The sequence below is a fragment of the Enhydra lutris genome, unplaced genomic scaffold (assembly GCF_002288905.1).
Source record: "Enhydra lutris kenyoni isolate GAN:26980312 unplaced genomic scaffold, ASM228890v2 scaffoldscaffold8, whole genome shotgun sequence".
In the NCBI taxonomy this organism is placed as follows: Eukaryota; Metazoa; Chordata; class Mammalia; order Carnivora; family Mustelidae; genus Enhydra; species Enhydra lutris.
Genome location: NW_019154092.1, coordinates 21,666,740 through 21,686,143, shown reverse-complemented (window position 1 = coordinate 21,686,143; position 19,404 = coordinate 21,666,740). Strand labels below are relative to the sequence as shown.

At 45.3% G+C, this 19,404-nt stretch overlaps 1 protein-coding gene across 1 annotated transcript in view; it reads left to right on the top strand.

The window, feature by feature from the left end:
* LOC111142746 (potassium channel tetramerization domain containing 1) overlaps positions 1 to 19,404 on the top strand; it is a 90,703-nt gene that overhangs the window by 47,221 nt on the left and 24,078 nt on the right. The gene's annotated exons all lie outside the window — the stretch shown is intronic.

The window sequence follows — 19,404 nt, the reverse complement described above, 5'->3', positions numbered from 1 at the left end:
TCAAGAACTTCTGACAGTGACAGATAGCGGATAGCAGCACTACCAGGCGGGACTGACATAGAGATCACTGGCATCTTGATCACTGCATGAAGAACCATTTTTTTGTTTGTGTTTTTTTAATTCTCACTCTGCTGCCTATTATTTTATGAAAGAAGGGGAAAGTTGAGAAGAAAAAGGAAGTATTTTCTCTCTCGATTTCCAGATTCAATTTCCGCAGAATGAAATGATTTTTTAAAACACAAATGACTGTTAATTCAATTATCAAAAAAACTATGTCTTTTTAAATGAAATGGTGCCATCAGTCATTTATTCCCGTTACTGAGTCCCCACTTTCCCTAAGTGCGTCATAATAGGTGCTCCAAAGTCGTGCTACGTGATGGCTGTATTTCCCAAGAATATCATGATATAAGTAAGTAATGTTTCTTTTAAAAAATACTTACTTCCATTTTCTCTAAGCTAATACCAACATCAACAAAAGAAAATCACTGTGTCTCTTTCAGATGAGCACTGTGTTCTGGGGGGCAAGCCACAAAACTTACAGGAGTCAAAAACCAAATCCTTAGCCGTAGCAAAATTCACTGGTCTGATCTGATGGCCTTTGGCTTCAGTCCAATTTTTAAATGCTACTCCAGGAGGGAAGTCAGTAATGACCCCTTGTGCATTTGACATTAACTAGGAGGTTTTCTTTGAATGCTCATTGCACCTGGATGGGTCCTCTTACAGACTGAAGCCCCACGCCGCACCCCCCCATCCCTCCACCCCCCGCCATGGGGGTTTGGGCTTCTCTGAAGCTCCCGTCTCACTTAGCCTGTTGCAATGGTAGGACGTAGAAATTCACTGGAGGCTCTGTTTATTCAGTTCCTCTCTCAAATAGTTTGCCACTTTTCAAGGCCTCGAACAGTGTCTCATTGGGAGAGTCTCCCTCTGGCCACCCGTGCATGGGCATTTCTAAGAGTCTACTTTTGGTTCCTTATTATCCACACCCCGAGGCATGCATCGCATTACGTGGTCTCTGTACTCTGGATATCTGCAATGTCTCGAATGGCAGCCACTTGCCCCATGCAGCCATTGAGCACTAAAAACATAGTGGGTCCAAATCAAAATGTCCTAGATTGTAAAGAATTAGGACCCCACCCCCCAAAAGGAAAGTATCTCAATGGTTTTTTTATTATTGATTTCATGTTGGAACGAGAATATACTGAATTAAATAAAATGTGTCATTAAAATTAATTTCACCTTTTTCCTTTTACTCTTTTAATGTGGCTCCCAGAAAACCCCAAATTACACGTGTCTTGCCTTTTTTTTTTTCTATTGGACAGCACGGATCTATGCACAGATTTTTTAAAAAATCTCATCCAACCTACTTGTCCTCCAACCCAATACTTCCAGGCATTATAACTTGAATTTCTCTTTCACCAGCTTAATTAGAGAAGATGAAATTGCTTATCTGCCTTTCCCCGTCTTTCCCTACACTTCCTTGTCACCACTGGGCCACACTATCTTGGGAGCAACATCAGAAATAATTCATGGTTTGTCAGTCCCACGTTTGAACGCTGACTCTGCCATTTAGTGGTTGTTTGGCCAAGGACAAGTCCAGTTTCTAAGCCCTGTCTTCTCTCTTGTAAAATAGACACAGATATGTCTTCTCGAAAGGTTATTGAGAGGATTAAATGTGATTACGAAAAGCACGCCATGGCCCGGTGCCCAACACATACTATTGCCTTTATGCTTAATCTTCTGCCAAACCCAGCAATTATTTCTTTTCGGACTGCCTTCCAAATACCAAATATATCCCATTCCTTCATTTCCTAGACCGTGGAAACAGGCTCACTTTTGGATTCTTGCCTGAATTACTGTAGGCTCGAGGGACTCCTAGCTGGCACCTTCTGGTCCTTAATCTTGATGCCCCTACCCTACCTGTCCCAGAACTGCTCAGCTGTTCCAAGATCATCTTTATTGTCAGGGAGATATTTTTAAGCCTATGTCAGACTCTGAAACAAGCCTTACAAAGTGACTTCTCTTTCTGTTGCTTTCACCTAAAGCAGACGACCGTGGTTTAGATGTTGAATCAACCATTCTGCTCCCTCTTGGATTGCGTGTGTGTGTGGGGGGGGGGGGGGGTGTGTGTGTGTTGGGGGGGTAAGTGTTGGGGGGGTGTTTTGTAACTTACCCGATGTTCATTTCAAGGCAACAGTCCGTTTAGTGGGACCCATACATAAATGTTCATAGTCAAAGATACAGGGAAGAAAGTTTCGTGCTTTTCTTATATATGTCAGCGGCTCCTTCCAACTTCTGAGAAAAATCCCTTTGGGGATAAATCCTGGGAGATTAGGTTGTCCATAACCATGGAATTACAAATAGCTCTAGCTGCAGTTCACTTTGAACCCTTCCCACCCTGTGGGACCATTCCCTGCCCCCTCCCCTCCTCAGCATACCCTGGTTCTTCTCTCACTTGCCTTTCCCTTGGTGTAGCCCAGAGGGGTGGAGGGCTTTTTCCTTGGTTTCATTTCTAGGATTTCAAGGGGAAACTTGTAGTGTAAAATTCCTCTAATTTGTTTGTAGTTAGGGATCATAAAAGATGTCATGTTTTTCTACAGTTTCAAAGGTCCTGCAAAGAGCCTTTATTCCACTTGGAAATATTTCAGGTGACTTTTTATTCTTTATTTTATTCTTTATTATTTTTATTCTTTTATTCTTTATTCTTTTTTTTTTCTTTTATTCTTTATTATTATATCGCCTTCTTGGCTAAAGACTACCCTTAGAACCCCAGAAAGTAGTACAATGGACCACACAGCAGAACATGAGAAGCACCTGGGAAGCATTAAAAGGCCATGCACAATCCTGCCCCACACCAATAAAAAAGGATTCTCTTCTATTTGCCCAAGAGATCCTGATTTTCACCATCTGGCTTTGAACAACACTGAGACGTATGGTCCCTCCCAGTGAATATAGGCTTCTTCCTCAATGAATGGTTCATGCTGTATCATAATGGCCATCCTGCCAAGAGAAAATACCTTTTGATCTTTATTTCCCTGATGACCAAGGTCACCTGGTTCCATTGTGTGTGGGTACCCTCATGCTTTTATTTGGGGGGAGGGGTTTGTAAGCCCTGAGTAGGGATTCAAGAAGCAAGCTGACTTCTGCATTTTACAGCAGGGTTCACCACTCGCATTATTCACGTCCACCATCAAGTGCTTTCTAGCTGAAGGGACTGCAGGTTTCAGAGTAACTGCCGTAGCGCATACAGCAGTGATGTGCTCTGTGTTACTGATGTTTTGTGTAAGATGCAGAACAGCTCTGAGTGGGTATTTCTGAGGCCGCAGTTGATTCACACCACCTCGGGGATCAAGGAGATTCCTGACCGGTCCCCGATTCTAGTTGCCATTCGGAATTGGAATCACCCAGAAAAACAGCCAGTTCAGGTCTGCAGTAATTTTCTATTAAATAAGTAAAACAAAACAAAAGTCAGAAAAATATATCACCATTATGAAAAGATTTGTAATGGCTTTACCAAGAAGATAGAACATTTTTTACTTGACAGTTTGCCAGCTTGATTGACAAGTTGTAAGGATCTAGACATGGGAGGTGGGCCTCACGAGGACTCTTGCCCAGGGCCCTGCACGTTTTAACAACAGACCTGGTTGTATCTGATTTAAAAATCTAAGGCCCCCATTATTAACATCATTGATAACAATAAAATCTAGATAGCTAAGTCATTTGTCGTAAGTCATTAAGATTGGTACCAAATGGCGTGGCCTCTTTAAAGTCTCCCACTGTTGCCCCTGAAATATCTCTCTAGACACCCGTGTGTGTGTGTGATGCGAAAACAGCATCCTGTTCAGGGCATCTGGGAGGCTCAGTCGGTTAAGCGTCCGACTCAGTGTCAGCTCAGGTCTTGGATCTCAGGGTCATGAGTTCAAGCCCTGAACTGGGCTCCATGCTGGGCGCAGAGCCTACTTGAGACAAAACCAAAACATGCTGTGCTTTAAAAGAAGACACGTGTCTGAGTCCAAAGCTAGGTCCGTTTCATCCTTTACCACCATCTTGAACAAAGCCAGCACTACTAGCGGCTGTACGTACTGACGGTTATTCACACGTGGGATTTTTAAAACCGGCAAGTGGACTGTTAGGGTACTGAGTGAAGCCTCTGGGATGGCCATAAGGCAGGGGTCTTGACCGAAAGAGCCGGTCAGCCGGCGACCTAGAGGTGAAAGACAAGGTCTCGTGTTACAGTCCCCTGAGCCAGCCGATCTGACTGCTTGACAGAGCTTTTGTGTATTTTAAACACAGTACATGAGTTAACTCCCACATAAGTGGATTATGCTGGATTGATCACTCCTAAACAGCAGCGGGTCATGAAGCACACTGGCGTCCGTAGGTAATTGCAAAACTCAAGACGCTGGGCTTTCAGCCTCGCAGTCAACACCCATGGCCACCCAAGGGCTGTGTGTATTTGGAGCTTTAGGACAGAGATGCCAAACGTGTGCGCCTTTGCCAGCAGAGATCCGACTCCTGGCACGACTTCACTCTCTGCTGCGTGAGCCATTAAGGCATGGTACATGGGGAGCTGCCCTAGGAGGGAAGTTGGATGTGTGTACACTCAAGGGATTGGTGCACACGCTTGCGGGACGACTGCACGTGCTTGTCTAGAGTTCCATGTCATTGTGCTAGGCCAGACCAGGAGGTGTTCTGTAATCCTGGGTCAGGGCTGGGGATTCTGTGCCGTGATTCTGTGACTTCACGGTTCCAGTTTCATATGACAGGCCCTAGACACGGGTCCAGTCCTGTTGTCACGCAAGCCCGCATTTTAGGATCCCAACAAAAATGTCCCAAAACATAAATGCATCCTACTTGCCACACAGTTCACTGAGTTGTCCTGCAGAATTATTGCAGGGCACTGAACAGGGGGCTTTTGATTATAACCTACTCTTTAGATCGGCATGAGTTATAATGCAACATCTGTGGGGGGTGATCGGTGTCCAGACTCTTGGTTTCAGCTCAGGTTGTGAGCTGGTGAGATTGAGCCCTTCTCGGGCTTCGCACTCCGTGTGGAATCTGATTAAAACTCTCTCCCTCTCCCTCTGTCCCTTCCCACTGTGCTGCTTTCTCTCTCTCTCTCTCAAATAAATAAATCTTACAATGCGATGTCTATCTCAAGTTAAAAATATATATATATATATCACAGAACAGATTATTGGGGAAGTCGAAGTCATCCTGAGATGGGAACTCTCAGCACAGATGGAAGGAAGGCACATATCCTTGCTGCTTTGAAAACACCCATGGAAATGCATAAAATGAGGACAAGCTACCCTAATGGTGAACAGTTCTGATTGCTAAGATGGGTAGATCTTTTAAAAAAGAAAATTAGTTTATGGGGGGGAGGGGAGTTGAAAAGGAGATAAAGCACCTGGCAAATGAAAAATGGAAAGTTTCTCCAGGGTAATCGGGGCAATTTTCCTCTTCTCTGTCTCTTCTTGTCATCTTACAATATTGCTTTTCCAAAATTGCTCCTCAGTTATATAGGCAAAGAGTAAATGAAACCAGCTTCAAAAGGCTTTTTTTTTTTTTTAAATGATGAAACTGGACTTTTCTTTTCTGTACTGAAAAGCCAGGAACTTATACTACGCTACTGGTGGATTCAGCAAACTTCCCTTTGCCCCTTGGGAAAAAGCAGACCTCACTTTTAGAGTAATTTAACTCATCAAGTCTTGTCTTAGAGAGGACTTCAGAGAAAAATGTACCCATGCTATAGCCTGTAGTTTTCCCTGTCCTGTTCTTCCATCCACTGGATTTCTTCTGTGCTCCCCAAAGGCCAGGGCGGATACTGGCCAACCAAAGTCCTTGCTCTCCTGTGGTTTACGTGGGGAGCGGGAAGGACAGACGATGAGTAAACAGTCAGTTAATGGTATTTGAGTTAGGACCAAGTGAAGTAGTAAGAATAACACGGAAAATAAATATGCCCACTTTGGGATAGAGTTTGCCCTTGTATTAAGCCAAAAGATCATTTTATTCCTACATACTTGCTCATCTAAATTTTCCAAGACAAAATCTGGTTGACGTGCTAGTGCAGATTTAGAAGCAGACTTTTGTCACTTGGGTGTAACACCTCAGGTCACCTTCTGGGGTACGGACCCCAATACCGTTCCTGATCCGTTTTCTTGTAATTTTTGCATTCGTTGGTCACAGAAGTGATTCTTGGTTTTGATCAAAAGATAAAAAATAAATAAATGTGGGCCGAAGCCCCTTGGTGGCAGATAACGAAGCTGGCTGATCCCGTGGCCAGCTCCTGACTCAGGCTGGGAAGAAGGTGAAGGCCATGTGCCGGCCTGGGCCTCCCGATGGCAGAGCCGTGAGGGTGGAGAGGAGCACTGGGTGTCCGGCGTGAAGCGGCACAGGGCCGGACTGTGGGTCGTTTTCTCGATCTTTCTGAACTTCTTCCTCGCCAGGAGCTCTGCCTCATTTTCAGTAGAAACGCTGTCCCGGGAGAGCTCTTTCTTACTCAGTCTCTGTCCTGGAACTATGTTCTAAAGGTGGTCGTGAGCCAAGAAGGTTGGTCATCCACAATAAGTTCAAGCCACTTGTTTCTTAAGGTGACCTTCACCTAGTTCTTTAGGTGCTAGGTTAACGTTGAGGACCTAATGGTAGGCCTCATCCGATCAGAGCGGCAAAGAAGTACCTGCTTTTTTCTTCGAGGCAGAGCCCAGAAAGGAATTTCCTAGTCTAGTTACCCGAAGGGAAGGGGTCAAGACAAGGGAATAAATCAACCAGGCAACAACCCAGATACTAGTGAACCAGATGAACGGAGGGGGGGCACCTGTCTTCTGAACGTTTTCCTCCACCAGAGTCAAAAGCTCCCTGGGCCCCACCCACCATTGGCGTGACCAGCAGGTCAGGATCCGAGGCTAGTCTCTGGTCTCCATTAGCATCAGGCCATCCACCTGATGCTCAGAGTTTGGGCACAGGTCTGCAGAGGAGGGTATAGGAGAGAAACGTGCCAACATCCCCAGCAGGGTGGGCGCGTGGGGGCGTGACAAGAGACAGGTCGTTAAAGTGAGACTTTTCTGTCTGATTCTGGCTTGACTCCTGTCACTTGGGACAGTAGTACTGACGGGACTCCTTTTGATGTATCATAATGAAGAGTGTCATTGAGCAATGCCAAGGTCATTTTTACTCTGTGTTTTTAATTGTATTTTCATGTTGCTCCTCATCATATAAGAAAGTACTTTATAGGGGTGCCTGGGTGGCTCAGTGGGTTAAGCCGCTGCCTTCGGCTCAGGTCATGATCTCAGAGTCCTGGGATCGAGCCCCGCATCGGGCTCTCTGCTCTCTAGGGGAGCCTGCTTCCTCCTCTCTCTCTGCCTGCCTCTCTGCCTGCTTGTGATCTCTCTGTCAAATAAATAAATAAAATCTTTAAAAAAAAAAAAAAAGAAAGTACTTTATAATAATAAACTCTATGTTCTGTTTACTTGTTTAAAAAGTTAATTTGTAGGTAATTCATAGAACATTCTGGTAATCTTTCACAAAGTTAATATGTGAAAAATATACTTCCCTTTACTGTGTCTTAAGGACAATTCCATTAAAAGAACTTAGAATTGACAGTGTTATTTCACACAACACAGCTCGTGGATCTCGTGACTTTGGCTCCTCAAATCGTGTAGTTTCTTCAAAACAAAACCAAGTGTAGCTTCTGTCAGCCGCATAACCGATTCTGGCGGAGTGCTTCCTTTGAAACCTACTTTATCGCAAATGAGGACCAACATTGAAACATTTTAGGCAAATTCCCAAAAGATTGAACTGCATTTTGGTCATGGTGAGAGTTCTATGGGCGGCAGTATTACACCCCACAGTGTTATTCTCCTCTCTGCCATGTAATTGTGGCTAGCCTCTTCCCAGACCACTATGATCCACTCTAAAAAGAGATGTGAAATCTCTTTTTATCAGAAGGGAAGACACCGTGAGGTGTCCATGCCATGTGTGTTCACGGCTGCAGTAAAACCATGCAAATTATTCTCAAGTTGGGGGAGTCTTCTGTATTAAGGCAATGCAGAAAATAAACGTTCCCCTCCACCTTAAATTCCAAACAGAACCATTTATCATTCAGAAAACCCAAACACATGACATTGTAATTGGCATTTGAATTTTGAGAATTTAAAAAATAATAGTAAAGCCAAAAAAAGAGGCACCTGGGTGGCTTAGTCATTCAATGTCTGCCTTTGGCTTAGGTTATGATCCCAGGGTCCTGGGATGGAGCCCCGGGTCGGGCTCCCTGCTCGATGGGAAGCCTGCTTCTCCCTCTCCCACTCCCCCTGCTCGTGTTCCTCTCTCGCTGTGGCTCTCTCTGTCAAATAAATAAATAAAATCATTTTTTATAAAAATAAATACCCCCCCCAAAATAAATAATAGTAAACCTCAGAAGTCACACTGAGGGATCCCTGATGGGCCCACTGAGCACACAGATGCCCTCTCTGAAAGCCGAGGTATGTTCATAGAAAAATCCGGTTCACTATATCTGCCAGACCATTTGCTCTATTATCATTATGGAAGTAACCCATTAAAATGCCATTTCTTTTCAGCAAAAATGCAGGATTTATGTCTTCAACTAGATTGATTATTCATATTCTTCCTCGGAAAGATTATTCTCAGGATGCCTAGAGATAGAAAGTAGAACAGTTGGGGGCACCTGGGTGGCTCAGTCGGTTAAGTGTCTGACTTCGGCTGAGGTCATGATCTTGGGGCCCTGGGATCAAGCTCCGTGTTGGGCTCTGTGCTCAGTGGGGAGTCTGCTTGTCTCTCTCTGTCCCTCTCAAAAAAATTAAATCTTTAAAAAAAAAAAAAAATTGGTTTCCAAAAACAGTTGGTCCTGGAAAAAGAAGGAACGAAGTGGGAGAGGTAGAGGGGTTGAGAAATGAGCTGTAGTCTCACAGCTGTATGTATGTTATGTATTCATATTCCGAAGGCAGGCACCCAGAAGCTCCAATCTGGTGGCGATCCCATTTGCAAAAGAAATTTTTTTTTTAAAGATTAAATTTATTTGACAGAGAGGGAACACAAGCAAGGGGAGTGGGAGAGGGAGAAGCAGGCTTCCTGCAGTGTGGGGAGCCTGATGTGGGGCTCGATCCCAGGACCCTGGGATCATGACCTGAGCCGAAGGCAGACGCTTAAAGACTGAGCCACCCAGGCGCCCCGCGGAAGAAATTGTTAAAGAAAAAAAAAAAAATCGGTGTCTCTGTCCCCGAGTGATATCAGCTATTTGCTGGGCCATCTGAATTCCATCAAGATCCAGTGTCGGTGGAAATGACGCTGTCACTGGGTAATGGCTTCCTGCTGCTACATAAATGCCATGTGTCAGTTTGCTTAGTAATGACATTGCCGCTGATCTTTTTCGGTGGTAACGATTATTTCTCCTTCTGCACTGTTTTTCTTACCGTGTTCCCATATTCAGAAGATAAATTACGACTGTGCATTCCAGTAAGCACTGCTTTCAAACAGCGGCCAACGTTGCCAAGCCAAGTGCTTCATCACCAGGAGGTGGATCTGAGCGCGCCCAGTCTTGCTTTCGTGCTCTGAGCCCGATGTGTTCCAGAACTCCTGCCCAGCTTCATTAGACTTGTCAAGGCTGCTGCCATCCCTCCGAAAATTGATTTTTTTAAGAAACAGTTTAGGAGGCCCTGAGGGCTTGAGGGCTTACCTAAAAAATGAAAACTTCTCCAGTCTCAAAGCAGTGAGAACAGTCAATAGCAAGGCAGAGAAGAAGGATCTTTTGAGTGTATCCCACTGATCCGTAATCTGAGGGACTCCTGAGGAAGGTTCTTTATCAGCATGTCACCCTTTTGACAAGACATTGCAGAAGGAATAAGACGGCACGAAGGGTGGGATTCGAGAACGTTGTAGCACACATTAAAACAGACTGGAATAAAGGTTGGAACAACCAAGTGAACCTAGAGAACCGTGTTGAATATGGATGAAGCTTTGGTCTTCACCATGGCTACGTGTCTGGGCTGGTTACAAACACCAAACAGTGACGGTACAGTTTATATTCCAAGTGCACCTTCTGTGGGGCTCTTAAAGAACCCATTTGTAATCCTTTATGTAGATTTCAGAACTTCGCAAAAGCACTTCCTAGTCAAATGAGCTCTGGCTTCAGTGTGCTTTGCCCCAAGGACTTTGAAATGGAGCAGCAAGTAAGAGAAGCAGTGGCGTCCAATGATGACTGTAACTTGTCACCTTCTGCTTAATGATCATCTGAAAAGGAAGAGAAAAAAGAAGAAATTTTTGTTATTAGCCAAAACATTCACTTCTTTAAAGTTTTGCAGGTTAGGGCTTGGTTCTGGGTTTTGTTGGAAGGGGCAGGGAGAAATTCAGACGGCTAACACCTACTGCTGAGGTGTGTATGGACCGGCTTGGGGCCCAGAGGTAAATTCTTGCACTGTGATAAACCGCAGCAGGGCGGAGATGGTTACACAAGACGCACACCTACAACAGTGCATTGTTGACCGTGGCATAGCCGAAGGCAGGATGCTGTCAGCTCTGTGTTCCCTGTTTCCCAACCACACACACCCGAGAATGTTGTCTTTGAATCATGAGCAGATAGAAACTTAGTATTTTTCATATGTCATTTTGATGGTGATTATTTAAATACTCTTGTGACATAATTTCAGAATCTTAATCTTCTCAGAATAAAAGGTCCATCAGACACATTGTCCACATGATTTGAGGACCAACGCTTGGTTGGAGTGTTGGAATTTAAAAAAAAAAAAAAAAATGGCAGTATGGACGTCTTACATGTTCTTTACAGTGTTGATCTACTTTTGAAGCTGTGTAAATGGGACTCTTGCCCAATTTGCAACTTGCTTTCCTTCTATAGAGGGGTAGCTTGCGGTCCTGGGGCTAGATCTCCTCCCTTTGGCTTTGTCTGTGAAAGCCTAGTTTCTGAACATGCTTTCAAACTTCCTAGTCCCTCTGAAGTGAGGCAGGGATGGAGAAATTCAGTAATTTTCATTCATCCAACCACCACCTTACTGTTGAGCACTTGAACTGTTCTCTGTTGCTGTTGTAAGACTTTTGAATGATGTCAGCACTGGGTGTGTGTGTGTGTGTGTGTGTGTGTGTGTGTGTGTGTAGAAGCAGGGTGAGGGTGTTACAAAGGACTCTAGGTAGATTCACTCACTTTCTTCTGTACATCTTCTGTTCGGTTTTGAAAAAGCCATTTACCTCATTTTTAGGTAAATTGTATTTTTTTTTCGTTCTTTCTGTTTCTGTTAAGCACCATGTTAAGTCCCTGGTTTTTCACTTACGGGTACTCAGCAAAATATTGAAGTACTTCATTGTACACTGCCTTTTTGCTGGCCCCCATGACAAGCAGGCAAAAATTGTCAAGTTGAAAATAGAAACAGCTGGCTTCACCATAGTCCTCTCCTAGTGGCATAGAATGAATACAGCGCTTTTATTTGAAGTGACTACGATGATGTGTTGTGAGCCAGCTCCCAAAGTCTGGGACAGTAAAACAGCAGAGGAGATGGGGACAGGTTCCCTTCCACAGGCTGTTGTTGCTGACAATCTCAAAGTGCCCCGGAGAGAGTGGCTGGCAACCCCCGCCCTTCACCCAGACCACAATCCCAGGGGGCGGGGCTGAGTCCACTCCATTCCTTACGAGCCTGGTAACCAGACGAATCAGGACCCGTGTCCTCACATAGGAGAGCCCTCGGTCATTCGTGAAGTCTGCTAATATTCAGAAGCCCAGGAGCACAGTCACTCAAAAAAGGGATTAAAATCAGTGGGAACACATTGGGAAAAGTTTGTTTGTGTAACAAGAAACTAGAAACAGGAATGGCACTGCAAGGTGCATGAAGGCTGATGGGAGGGGCCAGAGCGGGAAGGGGAAGGGGGGCAGAATGTTCTGGGACAGACAACCACTGAGGGCTGGGGACAGCATGGAGCATATGGGCTGGCCCTCACTCCACAGGGAAAAGAGCCTGCAGAGCTCAGCGCCCCTTGGCGAGTTATCTGATGGCTCTGGCCTCCGTTTCTCCATCAGTTGAATCAAAATACTACTTTATGGAGTTGTGAGGTGTGACTCCAATAATCTATAAAGTTGTTGTTGTTGTTTTAAAGATTTTATTTATTTATTTATTTGACAGAGAGAGAAATCACAAGTAGGCAGAAAGGCAGGCAGAGAGAGAGGGTGAAGCAGGCTCCCTGGTGAGCAGAGAGCCCTATGCGGGGCTTGATCCCAGGGCCCTGAGATCATGACCTGAGCAGAAGGCAGAGGCTTAACCCACTGAGCCACCCAGGCGCCCCAGTTTTTAACATTGTGTCTAACAGGCTCAAAAAATGTTAGCTATTATAACTTTTTTTCTCTGAAGAGTAATTATTATTGTAGAATGGAAAACATATTCTAGAGTTTCAAATCAAGAGAAAAAAGGAGTGTCAAAAATCCCTCCCAATATAGAACAGACTGTTGGGAGGAGGGCGGGGTGGGCGATGGGGCAGGCTCGTGTGCACCTGTGCACGCGTGCATGCCTGCCCAAATAAAAAACAACAGCGAACCTAAACAGGAACTGCTTGAGCCCAAAATACCCAAGTGGGCTCCCAGGGGAGGATACGATGATCTGATCCTGGACTGATCTTAGAAAAATAGCTCTAGAAATCATTTTTAAAGCAGGCATTTGCTCAAACCAGAGATGGGACCTCGTGACTGTGAAGGTTTTCTTTCAATTCCAGATGCATAACAGGATTTCATATATAGTCAGAATTCTGTCTTGGCATAGCCCACCATCGCCAAAGGACGAAAATCTGTCAGCATCTCCTGAGCCCGTTTAAGGCAGGCTCAGTGCTCTGCCAAGGAGCAGAGCGAGCGCCGGGTGGTCAGGGAGCGGCTCCGAGCTGGGGTCCACAGTCCAGCTGCCCGAATGTCAGTTCTGGCCTCAGGGCTGAGAAGCTGGCCACGGCAACCCCACAAAACGGGGCAACCCCACAAAAACAACAGGCATGTTGTGAGCACTCAGTACTATGACCTGCACAGAATGAACTCTCAGGAAACATAGTTCTTATTGGACATCCATTTATTCGCCTAAGAATTCTTCAGGCTAAGTAGTATCCCGTTTCTCAGATGAGGAAATCAAAATTCATTGATTTGGTCTGAAAGATGATAGAGTCAGGATTCAAACCCAGGTCTGTGAGTTTTCAGGCTGAATGTGCTGGGGGCTCCTAAGACATTCCAGAAAGCACCATGCTCAAGCTCTTGGGAATAGTGGTGCCCTTACATGCTCCCCGAGCTCCGCACTTTGAGAGAGCTGCTCTGCGCTTGCCGTGTTCCCACCACCATGTTCCTTCTTGCCTGAAATCCCTTCTCCGAGCCCCTGTGCCCATCTCCTTATACTTCCTAATCCCTACAACCCTGCACAGACATTGCCTCCTGCAGGAAACCTTCCCTGCCTGCCCTGGGCTAGCTAGGTTCCCCTCTGTCCGTCCTTGAGTCCCAATGGGACTTCATCATGCTCATTTGAAAAGGCCTGGCAGGGGCGCCTGGGTGGCTCAGTGGGTTAAAGCCTCTGCCTTTAGCTCGGGTCATGATCTCAGGGTCCTGGGATCAAGCCCCGCATTGGGCTCTCTGCTCCGCAGGGAGCCTGCTTCCTCCCCTCTCTCTCTCTGCCTGCCTCTATGCCTACTTGTGATCTCTCTCTCTCTGTCAAATAAATAAAATCTTAAAAAAAAAAAAAATGAAAAGGCCTGGCAGAGCACCAGGAACACGACTGGCACTCAGTAAATGCAGAAAGAAAAAGCCTACTTAACATAAATTCTGGTGGTTTAAAAAAAATCATATTAATTGTAATAATACATTTTTCAAAGTTAACAGTTAATGTAACTCTCTGAATTAAAAAAAAAAAAAAAAAAAAGATGGTTCTAGTCAGAGTCCTAGCTGGGGGCACTCATGAGATTCCTAGGGGATTAGCAGGCCCCTGAGTGGCCCCGAACTCCCCCTCAGCCGTCAGTAGTCCCAGCAGTGATCGGTTCTCCAAAATGCCGAGTTCCAGAGTTGTTTTGCTCTCATAGTTCTTCTCATATTTTAGACTTGCCTTTCCTTTTCCCCCTGGTTTCTTCAGTTCTATGTATCATTTAAGAAAATGATGCTGCCTCAGGGAACAGTACTGGAAACATTACTTCCCCATAAGTAGACACAATTTGTTTTGTTTGTTCTTACCAAGAAGGTATTTTCCCCCTTCTCTTAAATTACTTCTGTCCATTTCTATAACAAGCTCTGAATTAATTTGTATCTGTGTTCATGAAATACAGAGGGAATTTCCCACGTGTGGGAACTATAAAGAACTCTTCCTAGAATTGTTCTGTTACAACAACTTGAAACATATTAAACACTGTTTATGATAATTCAGGCTTCCAAAACAGTAAGTGGACTGGTGATTTATTTCTTTTTAAACATTATAATCATACCCAGCATCACCCCCCGCCCCGCCTTTTTTTTTAAAAGAAAAACATTTTTATTTTGGAGAGACTATAATATTGAATTTCCAAGGGTCTAAATTTCAGGTATCAATTTAGCATGTCTCCTTCCACCGTTTCCCTCCTTTCCCATCACAGCAGAAAAGGGGAAGAGGCACCCCACTGGTTGCAGGGCTGCCTCCTCTCTCCATGTCTGCTGTCCTGAGTCTGGTTTTCCTTCAGTGACAGCTGTCCACACACCTCTCACGTGCAGACACACCCCCACACCCTCAAGATTGTGCAGGCACAAACACACGCACCTTCACCCAGCTCTGTATCCCATTTGCTATCTTTCTCACGTCTCAAGTATTAGGACAGAAACTTGGTTGGGAATGTAACTTGGACCAGTAGACATCACTTACTAACATAACAGACCAACTTGGAACAGTAGACATAAAGTATGAAGGTCCAAGTGCTTCTGAAAACAAAATTATTCGAAGAAAAACACTCTTCAGATGGGATTTTTTAAAAGTAATGTCCTAATGGGGGGACTAATGGCAGATTGTTTTTCTGTCCTGCTGCTTCTGTGTCCTCTACTCTACACTTTTCCAATTTTCAACATTGAGTGGGTCTTACTTTTATAATTTAAAAATATCTCCCAGATGCTAAAAGGGGTAATTTGTCAGTTGCCTCTGAATCTCTTCCCCAGCAAAATAAATCTGGACCAGAAACTAAATGAGATCTTTTCCTTGAGTCCAAACCATATTTTCCATGGCTTGGAAGCCCAGGAGTGGAGAAAAGGCGTTTCTTGGCAAAGGGAAGCTAAGCGGGGGAGAGCCCAACCACCTCTCTCCTGCCCTTTTCTCACCAGCTTTACCCCTTGGTCTGTCTGTGGCACTTGGTTCTCAGCCCTGGGCCACTGCAGATTTCTCCTACTGCCTCCCTCACTTTATGATCACCATGTGCATTCTGGCTCTGGAGAACAGAAAGGATTAACCCGCTTGCCTCTGGTAAAACAGGGCCCAGTGTCATATTACACGCCATGGTGCTTGATGTCACGTGGGTGTTCACCAGGCGGCAGGAGGAGGATGGGGTGTGTGGAGGCTTGGAAGCGTTGGAAACCTCTCCTTAGCTGTAAAGTGACAAATCCCAGAGGGATGTGTCAAAATTAAAAGTAGGGTCATAGCACATAAGGGAACACAAGAGCAGCAAGGTAAATGGAGTTGGAACCTCATGTGTCATTCCTCTCCCCAGAAATTTTCATGGTCCTGAGAATGCTCACTTCTCCACCCCATTTTATGCCCCTTCACCTTGTACCAGCAGTTTGGAAGTAACCTATAAAGTCTCGGAGTGTTTTGAATGGGTTCCATTGAGTTTAGGGGACCTACTCAGTACACCTGCAATCAGCCCCTGAGTCTCAACTTTTTGTTTCACAGCTATTAAATAGATAGTTTGTCTATAAAGTTGATAATCATCAAATTTTCGTGGGATAACATTCAACATTAGCAAACTCCAGTGAACTATGAAAATTATGTATTCCTCAAGGAAAGTTGTTGTCATTTTCTTTGTTGGAAATTGCTCATGAAGAGGCATTGTAAATTACTGGTCAAGGACAGAGGCTTTTGAATCAGACCCAGGTTGTAACTTAAGTCAAGTGACAACCATTCTGGGCTTCAGATTCCTCATCTGTGAAATGAGAATAGTATGGCCACCTCATAGGATCATTGTAAAACCAAATGAGATCAAGCCCATAAAACAGCCAGCTCATTCTTTGGCGCATAATACAATTCAATAAATAGTAACTAGCATTAAAGCAGTTGGCCTCCATGGGCTTGAACGTGACCTCTGCCCATTACCCCAGGGACAGTATGGTGGGTTCAGAGCCAGCTCTGTGTCTAGCCAGCTGTGCATCCTTGAGCATTACGTGTTTGGAGCATTTCTCCATTTGTAAAATGGTACGTTCGTTGATCTAGGTCATCCTGAAGGTCTTTGACTTCTATAAGTGTGGTTGGCAGTTTCAGAAGAGGTGCTGTGACAGTTCAAAGCGACTGAATGACTAACTGAAAACCTCTCAAGTCCATGATGTTGACTCGTTCTTCTTTAGTCTATGCTCATCCTCCTTCACACTGGTTCTCGATTCAGCTGTTCATCAGACTTCTTCGGGGAGATGCCTAGGCCCCAACCCTAAGCGGTAATTACATCAGACTATCTGGCATTATTTTTTAAAAGCCCCTTGGTGATTCCGTGTGCCACCAGGGTTAAGAACCATTGCTGTATGCAGATAACACAGTCAAAAGCAAGGCAGAGGAGAAAGGATGTGGATAAGCCACAAACTGCATCTTTGAGATGTGATTTCAGATTGGTGTTTCATTCAGTCTCACTTCTAAATTGCTCTTTTCCTTAACATGACTGGAGAGCATAGCCTGACATCAGCGCCCATTGGCCTCGAAACCGAATCCAGACTTCTTGATGTGGCTTATGCAACTTTTCATGATCTGACTCTGTTGCTCAAGCCTCATTTTTCAGGTGGCCTGACTGTGCCCCAGTGGGGAGTAATCACATGCCAGGTTTCTTCTAGCTTCAAGACTTTCTATCTTTCCTGTTCCTCTCCTTTCTTACCTGACCTTACCTGCTGCCCTGGCACCTGCCAACTTCTGCTTGTCCTTCAGGTCTCCACTGAACTTTCTCCTCCCATGCCTCCCCAAAGTTGAGTTGGGTGCACCCCCTATGTACTCCCATAACCCACTCTACGTACCCAGTGACACACTGCGCTTGATCTGCGTTCCCAAGACTGGGAAATTCCACAGACTGGAAAATTCCACGAAAGCAAGGAATGTGTGGTTTATTCACCACTGCTTTCCCTGTATTTCACATGATCAAGCCAGTGAATATGGGTAGAATAAATGGTTGAATGACTACACAATAAAGGGAAATTCTTAAAGAACCGAGTCACAGTAAATTAAAGAAACCAGATCCTATGAATGAATGCACAAGAAAAAATAAATTCTTGATGACAGAGTCACACTAAGGTATATCGGGCCCTATCCCTATCCTCTTTTTCATTTAAGACCATTCTTTAATACCAGAGAGAGGGGGAGCCATAGTGGGGAACCAGACTTAACTTTCCACAAGAAGGAGCTTAATTTCCTTGAAGACTTGATCCTGCATTATTTGTTCCATAAACAATAATCAACAGTGTTAATATTAAAAAGCCAGAGAAATATATTTCAGTATCTTTTAATGCACATTTTCAGTGAAACTTTATAATCTTATTAGTTAATGAAATATTTACAGATAAAATGACAGGATGTTTGGGGTTTACTATAAAAATTCAACTAGGAGAGAGGGAGCAATAGAAGTATCCGTGAAACAAGCTTGGCCAAGAGTTGATAGCTTCTGAAGCTAGATGGACAACTGGGGGTTTATTATATCATTTTCTCTGCTTGGGCCTAACTTTGAAATTGTCCAAAACGTTAAAAAATAAATGTAAAAAATTACAACCGTGGAAGGATGTTTTTCTCAGCGTTGCTATTTGGTTCAGTGAGTGTCAAAAACAAAACAACACACCAAAAACCAAGGCGGCCATACATCATTCGGAGCCAGCTTGGTCTTGGTCAGTTGGAAAACAGGAATGTTCTCCAAGGTTAGTAAACTGTAATCAGTTCCACATAGTTTTCAGGCACCGGAGTTTACAAATCGCTGCAGTGTGATTTGTAACTCCATTCATATGTCCACAAGAAATACAGCCCATGCCGATGTTCCCCCCTTGTTTGCTTAGCCAAACAATACTTTGCCACGGCACATTCAGGACAGACCCCAGGACGCCATTTTACGATCCCCAGCACCGCCCTGTCCTTCCGCATTGTTTTCACAGCTCAGAACGTGTTTCCTTTTAAAAAGCAGAAAAAATCAGCAGCTTAACATTGCCCTTTACTACTCCTGACATTTGGTGTCTCAAATATGGGGCCTCCTCCTCCTCCTCGGAGAGGCCCTCCTCCAACGGGAATGTGCTTTGACGAGGCCCGCGGGCTCTCCCTTCCCAAGCCTTGCCCTTCTCTCCACAGCGTTTTCCCTCTCAGCTCACCCCCAGACCACTCGGCTTGGGCCCGGATGGAAGGGAAGTGCTGCCATCTTGGGGCCTCTCCCTTCCTGGTCCTCCAGGCACAGCCTCCCGGGCCCGGCGTGAGCTGGAGACGAAGGTTCCGGGAGCGAGGAAGGTTCCGGGTCCACAGCCCCGTGCCTGGTTGTGCACCTCGCTGGGGCTCCTCAGCAGTGGGGTGGTCACCAGCCCTCTCTCCTTAGCTTCCGCTCTCTTTCAACCTGAGTGATTCTGACTGGAGACCCAGCTTTCCCCCAGTGCCTCACCCAGGGACGGCAGCCACCTCCCAGGCCCTCACTGGGCCTCCTCTCAGACTTCCCTCCAGCTCTTCCCTTGTGCCTCCCATTTTGGCCATGTGCGCTGCGAAGGTGCTTCTCATTGCAAGGAGGCCCGGTTTCCCGAATCTGCCAGAGGTGGGGTTTGCTGGGGGCTTTTTCACCCTAAAAGCCTTTTATTTTATTTTAAGATTTTATTTATCTGACAGAGATCACAAGTAGGCAGAGAGGCAGGCAGAGAGGGGGTGGGGAGGGGGAAGCAGGCTCCCTGCTGAGCTGAGAGCCCCATGCAGGGCTCGATCCCAAGACCCTGGGATCATGACCTGGGCCAAGGGCATAGGCCTTAACCCACTGAGCCACCCAGGCACCCCCCTAAAAGCCTTTTATTTTTATTATTTTTTTAAAGATTTTATTTATTATTTGACAGACAGAGATCACAAGTAGGCAGAGAGGCAAGCAGAGAGAGAGAGAAGGGGAAGCAGGCTCCCCGCTGCCCAGAGAGCCCAATGTGGGGCTCGATCCCAGGACCCCAGGATCATGACCTGAGTTGAAGGCAGAGGCTTTAACCCACTGAGCCACCCAGGCGCCCCCCCC